This window comes from Mandrillus leucophaeus, unplaced genomic scaffold (assembly GCF_000951045.1).
Source record: "Mandrillus leucophaeus isolate KB7577 unplaced genomic scaffold, Mleu.le_1.0 Scaffold496, whole genome shotgun sequence".
In the NCBI taxonomy this organism is placed as follows: Eukaryota; Metazoa; Chordata; class Mammalia; order Primates; family Cercopithecidae; genus Mandrillus; species Mandrillus leucophaeus.
The window spans coordinates 1,049,102-1,057,766 of NW_012105320.1; the positions used below are offsets into that span (position 1 = coordinate 1,049,102).

Below are 8,665 nucleotides of genomic sequence, written 5' to 3' on the forward strand. Positions count from 1 at the left end.
CAGCACAACCACCATTTCTGTCTAGTTCCAAAACATTTTCATTACCCCCAAAAGAGTCTTCATTCCTGTGAAGCACTCAGCATTCCCCCCACCCCCAGCACCTGGCAACCACTAATCTGCTGTCTGTCTAACCTTTTCTTTTTATGGTTCATCAGTTCTTTACTGTCTGGTAAAATCCCACAAGCAGAGAAGGATTATTTCAAAAGGGCTCCAAGAAAGGAAAGCCAGGGGAACAAAAGCAGCACCAGGTAAAGTAAAATTCGGCCAGATGATCAAGCCTCAAAGAAGGAAAACATTCCTAACCCCAAGATGGAGTCTACTCTTCATCTTAGGCAGAAGGTTCCTATTCAAACCAGTCTTGAAAGCTGCCCTGGTGCTATCTACGTGAGCAGTGTTTAATTTTGTATCAACAAAGCACAATTCAGTGGCAATGTTGAAAGAGAAAAAGCCGCACAGCTGGCTTTCTCTGCAAATGACATTGACATAAAGACCAAAGTAAATGTTAGCATCCTGGAAACAGCAGCAGGTGTCTTAAGTAGAACAGCAGGTACTGGGGAGAACTGTGGCCAGCTGCTAAGTAGCATCTACTCAGAATTCATTTGAAACAATCATAAAAGTTATAATTTCAGACATCTGGATGCATTTGATCATGGATCTTTTTGCTGTGTCTTTCTTTGCATTGCTGGGGATTGCTGGACAATTTCTGATGTCTAGACAAGTTCTTGCCCACCACCATATGTTTAGCACCCAGTACCTAGTGTGATGTTTGCCACATACTAGGTGAACAATAAACATTTTTCGGGGTGAATGAATGAGCAAACCATCTGGGGCACTGACTCGAAAAGTGGAATCATAAAATCACTGCAGTTTAGACTTAGGGGAGAACTAAAGAGAAGGAAAAACAAGCTAATAAATGAACTCCTGGGTGGGCGAGGTGACATACACCTGTAATCCCAGCACTTTGGGAGGCTGAGGCAGGCAGATCACTTGAGGCCAGGCATTTAAGACCAGCCTGGCCAACATGGTGAATCTGTCATCCCAGCTACTTGGGAGGCTGAGGTGCAAGAATCGCTTGAATCAGGGAGGTGGAGGCTACAGTGAGCCGAGATTGCACCACTGCACTCCAGTCTGGGCAACAGAGCAAGACTCTGTCTCAAAACAAACAAACAAACAAAAAACCCAAAAAAACAAAAAGCCAAGAACTCCTGCGAGGGACTGTGCAAGGTGGTTTACATGCATGACTCCCTTTAAGCCTCACAATTACCTTCAAGGTTATCATGATGCCAGTTTTACAGATGAGGAAACTGATGGTCACAGAGGCTGTCTCCCAGAATGCCAAGTCGAAACCTTTCACTTGGAAGCTGAGGAACTTCAGGCCCAAAGCTCTCAGGGGTCTTGAACTAGTCGACAGAGCTAGCCTCGTTACCAGCCCACTTAGGATGTTTCCAGTTCTGCTTTTGGCCGAAGGCACACTGTAATGATTCCAGAAGCAATATGACCATCAATGTCCAAGGAACAGAAAGTTTCCAAAAGCAAAGTGTTTGTCTATTAAAACAGGATGGGGACATTAAGACTCCTCGGCAGGTTTTAGGCAAATAAGCCTTTACAAGTTACCCAAGGTGGCTTCATGTCTCGAGGTCTCAGGAGATAGACATGGATGAGCAGCAGTAGGTCAGAGGTTCAGGTGCTAGACAGGCCTGGTGCTGGAGCCATGGGGATTTGCCAGCAGGTCCTGGCTGCATCACTTTTAACCTTTCTGTGCCTCAGATGAGCAACTGATTAGGGATGTACTGAGTCCCTGCCAGGTGCTCTGCCAAAGACGACAAATTTGGCCAATAATAGTTACTGAGGGCTATCAAGTGGCTTATAACCTTTGAGAGTTACAAAGGTACATACATAAGATCCAGTCCCTATTAGCTGGGTGTGGTGGTACATGTCTGTTGTCCCAGCTACTCAGGAGGCTGAGGCAGGAGGATCATATGAGCCTGAGAGGTGGAGACTGCAATAAGCCATGATCACACCACTGCACTCCAGCATAGGCGAGAATGAGATCCTGTCTCAAAAAAACAAAAAAACAAAAAACAAACAAACAAAAAAATCCAGTCCCTGCTTTTTTCTCTAATTGGGTAACAAATCATCCTGCTTTGCTGGAACTGTCCCAGTTTAAGCACTGAAAATCCCCCATCCCAGGAAACCCCTCAGTCCTGGGCACACAAGGCCAATTGGTCCCCGTGGAAGGTCTTGATGGGAAGGGGAAGGAAAACCACACAGGAGCTAATGATGAACACCAACCAGCTGGGGACATGTGACGCCACGTCTAATATAGAGGCCCCCAAGGGACTCAGGACAGCAGTGCTATACACACCACATCAGACCCTGCAGCAAAAGGAAACACCAAGAGTACTGATCTTTCTTTGTTTAGAAATGTGATATTTTGGGCCAGGTGCAATGGCTCACACTTGGGAGGCTGACATGGGAGGATCACTTGAGCCCAGGCTGCCTCCCAAAGTGCTGAGATTACAAGCGTGAACCACCATGCCCAACCCAAAGCAGTTTTTTTTTTTATTGTTGTTTTTGAGGCGGAGTTTCACTCTTGTTGCCCAGGCTGGAGTGCAATGGCACAATCTTGGCTCACTGCAATCTCCGCCTCCCGAGTTCAAGCAATTCTCCTGCCTCAGACTCCCCAGTAGCTGGAATTACAGGCATGCACCGCCACACCCAGCTAATTTTGTATTTTTAGTAGAGACGGGGTTTCTCCATGTTGGTCCAGCTGGTCTCAAACTCCCGACCTCAGGTGATCCACCTGCCTCGGCCTCCCAAAGTGCTGGGATTATAGACATGAGGAGCCATGCCCGGCCAGCAGTTTTTAAATCTCGCGTATGACAGTTACCTCTGTGTCAGACACACATAGTCATGTGTGCATGTCCTCCTGGATTGTGGGTTCTTTGAAACAAAGTTCATGTGTAAATACCATTTTATCATCCATAGAACTAGTGCAAAGCCTCCAAATGTGCCAGGCATTCAGTGAATATTTGGAGAATTTGAGAATCAACAATAATTCCTAAGATATATTGAGTACCAGCCCTGAACTAAGCTTCAACTTTTAGATGTTAACTCGAATTTCTTTTCTTTTTTATTTTTTTAAGTCTGTTGGCTGGACACGGTGGCTCACGCCTGTAATCCCAGCACTTTGGGAGGCCAAGGTGGGTAGATCACGAGGTCAGGAGATTGAGACCATTCTGGCTAACACGGTGAAACCCTGTCTCTACTAAAAAAGAAAAAAAAGAAAAAAAATTAGCCAGGCGTGGTGGTGGGCACCTGTAGTCCCACCTACTCAGGAGGCTGAGGCAGGAGAATGGCATGAACCCAGGAGGCGGAACTTGCAGTGAGCCGAGATTGCGCCACTGCACTCCAGCCTAGGCGACAGAGCAAGACTCCATCTCAAAAAAAAAAAAAGTTTGTTAACTTGCTATATAGTTGAATCTCAATTTTCCCACCAAAAAAGTTAAGTGAAAGAAAAACGCAGCCAGGCAAAATGGCTCATGCCTATAATCCCAGCTACTCAGGAGACTGAGGCTGGAGGAGCTTGTGGCCAGGAGTTCAGACCAGCTTGGGCAACATAGTAAGACCCCGTCTAAAAAATTAGCTGGGCATGCATGGTGGCTGTGCCTATAGTCCTAGCAACTTGGGAGGCTGAGGTGGGAGGATCACATGAGTCCAGGAATCTGAGGCTGCAGTGAGCTATGATGGCACCACTGCACTCCAGCCTGGACAACAGAGCAAGACCTTGTCTCTAAATAATAATAATAACAATAATTTAAAATTTAAAAAGGAAAAAACTGTCGTAGCATGACGGTATATTCTAGAATTCTGTGAGTCAGTCCAACTCTAACTTCTTGACAACCCCATGAGGTGGTCTTACTATTATTCCCCATCTCTGACAGGAAAACAGAGGCTCTGAAAAGTGAAGGACTTATTTAGGATCACCAAATTTATAAGTAGTGAAGCTCCTTTTTTTTTTTTGAGATGCAGTTTCACTCTTGTCGCCCTGGCTGGAGTACAGTGGTGGCATGATCTCGGCTCACTGCAACCTCCACCTCCTGGGTTCAAGCGATTCTCCTGCCTCAGCCTCCCAAGTAGCTGGGATTACAGGCGCACGCCACCATGCCTGGCTAATTTTGTATTTTTAGTAGAGACGGGGTTTCTCGATGTTGGTCAGGCTGGTCTTGAACTCCTGACCTCAGGTTTTCCGCCCACCTCAGCCTCCTAAAGTGTTGGGATTACAGGCGTGAGCCACTGCGTTGGCCATTTTTTTTTTTTTTTTTTTTTTTTTTTTTAAGACAGGGTCTTGGCTAGGTGCGGAGGCTCACACCTGTAATCCCAGAACTTTGGGAGGCTGAAGCAGGCAGATCACTTGAGGTTTGAGACTGGCCTGGTCAACATGGTGAAACTGCATCTCTACTAAAAATACAAAAATTAGGCCAGGTGCGGTGGCTCACGCCTGTAATCCCAGCACTTTGGGAGGCCGAGACAGGCGGATCACGAGGTCAGGAGATCGAGACCATCCTGGCCAACATGGTGAAACCCCGTCTCTACTAAAAATACAAAAAAAATTAGCCGGGCGTAGTGGCGGGCACCTGTAGTCCCAGCTACTCGGGAGGCTGAGGCAGGAGAATGGCGTGAACCCGGGAGGCGGAGCTTGCAGTGAGCCGAGATTGTGCCACTGCACTCCAGCCCGGGCGACTGAGCGAGACTCTGTCTCAAAACAAAACAAACAAATAAACAAAAAACACAAAAATTAGCCAGGCGTGGTGGTGCTTGCCTGTAGTCCCAGCTACTCAGGAGGCTGAGGCAGGAGAATCACTTGAACCTGGAAGGCAGAGGTTCCAGTGAGCTGAGATTGCGCCACCGCACTCCAGCCTGGGTAACAGAGCAAGACTCCATCTCAGAAAAAAATTTTAAAAAGGGATGGGATCTTGCTCTGTCACTCAGGCTGGAGTGCAGTGGTGTGATCATAGCTCACTGCAGTCTTGAACTCCTGGGCTCAAGTAATCCTCCCAGTCCACCTCAGCCTCCCAAGTAGCTGGGACTACAAGTGCACACCATGCTGCCCAGGTAATTATTTATGTTTTGTAGACATGATGTTTTGCTCTGTTGTCCACTCTGGTCTCCCACTTTGACCTCCGAAAAGTGCTGGAATTGCAGGTATGAGCCACCTTGTCCAGCCATGAAGCTCGTACTGGACCCCAGGCAACTGGATTCTACTCTCTGCATGCCTAACCATCAAGCTGCACTGCCCAAGTCAAACTGACTCTTGCAGCATCAGACCTCAAACATCATCAACTTGGTTTTCTTCACTTCAAAGATGAGGAACAGAGAGGTACAAGTGTTAATAACAGTAGAACTAGGACCAGAGCTCTGGATTCCAGGCTTCCAGTCCAAGAGCACATTCTCATGGTTGTCTCTCAAAGCAAGGCACCCCTGGGGAGCTTACATGTCCCGCCAGGGCCTTCAGGTGCTATTTACTCAGCTAGGTGTGGACTCTGCCCAGCTTCTGGGCTATTGTTTGCACAGCAAATGTCACCCAGCACCCCCTCCAACCAAGGAATGGGAACAAAGACCGAAAAAACATTATTTTGCTGGTTTCAGACACCTTGACATGAGTTTTCAGTTTCTATCTAATAAAATGCAAATTACTGAAAGAGGGGGTTGCCTGAGAAGTGTCACGTCCTAAAAGCAGTGGACCAGGCCTGGATCTTTTCCATGCCTGGGCAACCTCCAGGACATGGGGCAAGGAATCTAGATTTGAATCCCAGTTCCATGAGCAGGGCATGGTGGCATATATCTGTAGTCCCAGCTACTTGGGAGGCTGAGGTGGGACGATCATGTGAGCCTGGGAAGTAGAGGCTGCAGTGAGCTGTGATCACGCCACTGCACTGCAGCCTGGGCGACAGAGTGAGACCCTGTCTCAAAATAATAATAATAATAATATCCCAGTTCCAACACTGACAATTTCATGGTCATCGACTTAACCTCACAGCACCTCATTCTCCTCTGAGAAAGGCGGCCAATTCCTAACTTATGGGAACCAAAGAGAGAATGGATGCCAAGTGCTCACACAGTGCCTGGCACATGTCCAACACTCGTTAGCTATCCTTCCTAAAGTTGACTTATTTCAGACATCTCATGTACGTCTCTTTGAAAATAAAGGAAGCTTTAAAGTATAAAGGACAAAAACAAGGCTTAGGGTTTTTCCCTACTCTGACTTTACCTGGCTTCTTCCTGGAAAAGGGTTCCAAGAACTTTTAGAAGTAGAAAGTGAACAAACAAGGGAGATTTTAATCTGTAAAAACAGTCCCACAGATTCCCTCTTTCTCAGGGAGGCCACTGCCTGCAGCTAGAAGCAAATCCACTTAATCAGTAACTTTAGCTCCCTGATCAGTTTCCAACAAGCAGTTCCTATTCTTGAACCAGGATATGCAAACATGGGCACTTACTGGAAGGGAGGTTTCAGGGCCTCTGGGATTTCGTCAGCTGCTCACTCTCCCAGGAAAACTTGTGGGACCTGTCAAGCCAGCGGCCAAGGACGAAGGCAAGCTGAACATTTCAAGGTCTACTGGGCCTTCCCCCTTTCAGTTTTTAATTCAGGCAGAACACATGGAAGAAATGCCAAGGAGGAAACTGTGGATTTATGGCTGCCAAGCCAAGTGGGGTGCAGAAAGAAAACAAGAGGAAATACAAAAGGATGCCTACCTCATTGTACAAAGTGAGAAGGCAGGACAGGTGCACACAGCACAGCCTTGTCCTATCTCAGGAGCCCTGGGTTCCAGCCCAGCTCCTGATCCCAAGAGATACCTTTCTTGGAACTCCAAGGGAGAGCAGCAACACTGGCCAAGCCCAGAGACCTGAAGTTCATTCCCATTGCTTTAGGCACAGCATCAAAGCAGGGAAGTGGGGGTGGTGAGTGGGTAAAATTTAAGGCCAATTGCAGAGTTGGGGGAAGGATATTCTCTCTCTCTGTCTTTCTCTTTCTCTCTCCTACATACACACACACACACACACACACACATACACACACACACATATATCCTGCCTCCCATTTTTAAAACAAGTTGTAGATTAAGGTCAGGTGAGGTGACTCAAACCTGTAATCCCAGCAGTTTGGGGGGTCTAGGCAGGCGGATCACCTGAGGTCAGGAGTTCGAGACCAGCCTTGCCAACATGGTGAAACCCCGTCTACTAAAAGTACAAAACTTAGGTGGGCGTGGTGGTTGGTGCCTGTAATCCCAGCTATTCAGGAAGGTGAGGCACAAGAATCACTTGAGCCTGGGAGGCAGAGGTTGCAGTGAGCTGAGATCATACCACTGCACTATAGCCTGGGCAACAGAGCAAGACTCCATCTCAAAAAAGAAAAAAGTTGTTGGTTAAAAGAGAAATATTAAGGAAGTATTGAAGGGGCTGGAGCGAAGGTAGGAAAGAGACAAGGGACAAGAGTTAAAATAAGTATATACAGAAATCTGAAAGGATCAGCCGGGCATAGTGGCTCATACCTGTAATCCCAGCACTTTGGGAGGCTGAGGCGGGTGGATCACCTGAGGTCAGGAGTTTGAAACCAGCCTGGCCAACATAGAAAACCCTGTCTCTACTAAAAATACAAAAAATTAGCCAGGCATGGTGGAAGGTACCTCTAATCCCAGCTACTTGGGAGGCTGAGGCAGGAGAATCGCTTAAACCCAGGAGGCAGAGGTTGCAGTGAGCCAAGATCACACCACTGTACTCCAGTCTGGGCAACAGTGCGAGACTCTATCTCAAAAAAAAAAAAAAAAAAAAAATCTGGAAGGATCTTCTTATACTGCCTTGGGGACAGTAGCAGGTGTTTAAGGCTGAACATATTTTTTCTTTAGTTTCAAGTCATTTTTAGCACTAGATGAACTGTTATTGCTTTCTTGAGATTCTATCTCAGGTGCAGGTGGCTTCTAGCTTCTTTGTCAGGGAAAAGAGGCATGAAGAAAAGAAGCTAAATTCTGTGCAAATTTCTACTCATCCTTCAAAGTCCATTTGAACATCTCTTCTTTATGAAGGCTTCCCTGACGGCCCTGGGGAGTTAGGCGTCTTTCTTTTTCCTCGGTACCACCACTTAGGGATGCTTACAGTTACACTGCATTGGAACTATTTGCATGTCTCTCTCTTCTTCTGGATTCTGGTCCCCTGAGAGCAAGATAAAGGCACCGGTGTTCAGGATAAATGCATGACCCCAAATCCAAGGTTTTCTGGCAGTGGTTATGATCACTATGCTAGAAATATCAGTTTATTGCAGTTGTCATGGCTAATTGTACCCAGCTTCTGCACAAAAAATAAAAAAGCATTGAATGCAAATAATAGAGCACAGGTGAAGGGTGGTGAATTTCAGGAGAACACTAAGTCTGCACAAAAGCAAATTGTTCTCCTTCTTCTCATGCTGGTACCCGAGAGAGTGTGGGACACTCCCTTCTCTCTTGGTCAAGATTAGAGGAGTCCCTTTATTTTTTATTTTTTTTGAGACAGAGTTTCTCTCTTGTTGCCCAGGCTGGAGTGCAGTGGTGTGATCTCAGCTCACTGTAATGTCCCTCTCCTGGGTTCAAGCAATTCTCCTGCCTCAGCCTCCTGAGCAGCTGGGATTACAGGC

The 8,665-nt window shown here is 46.8% G+C and overlaps 1 long non-coding RNA gene across 1 annotated transcript; it reads right to left on the minus strand.

Annotated features, from left to right (window-relative positions):
* Window positions 1-1,228: 1,228 nt before the first annotated feature.
* Window positions 1,229-6,917, minus strand: LOC105550731. The gene is made up of 2 exons (XR_001007763.1): window positions 6,754-6,917; window positions 1,229-1,472 (listed from the first exon to the last, which is right to left on the minus strand). It is a non-coding gene; the product is annotated as an uncharacterized LOC105550731 (long non-coding RNA).
* Window positions 6,918-8,665: the final 1,748 nt, after the last annotated feature.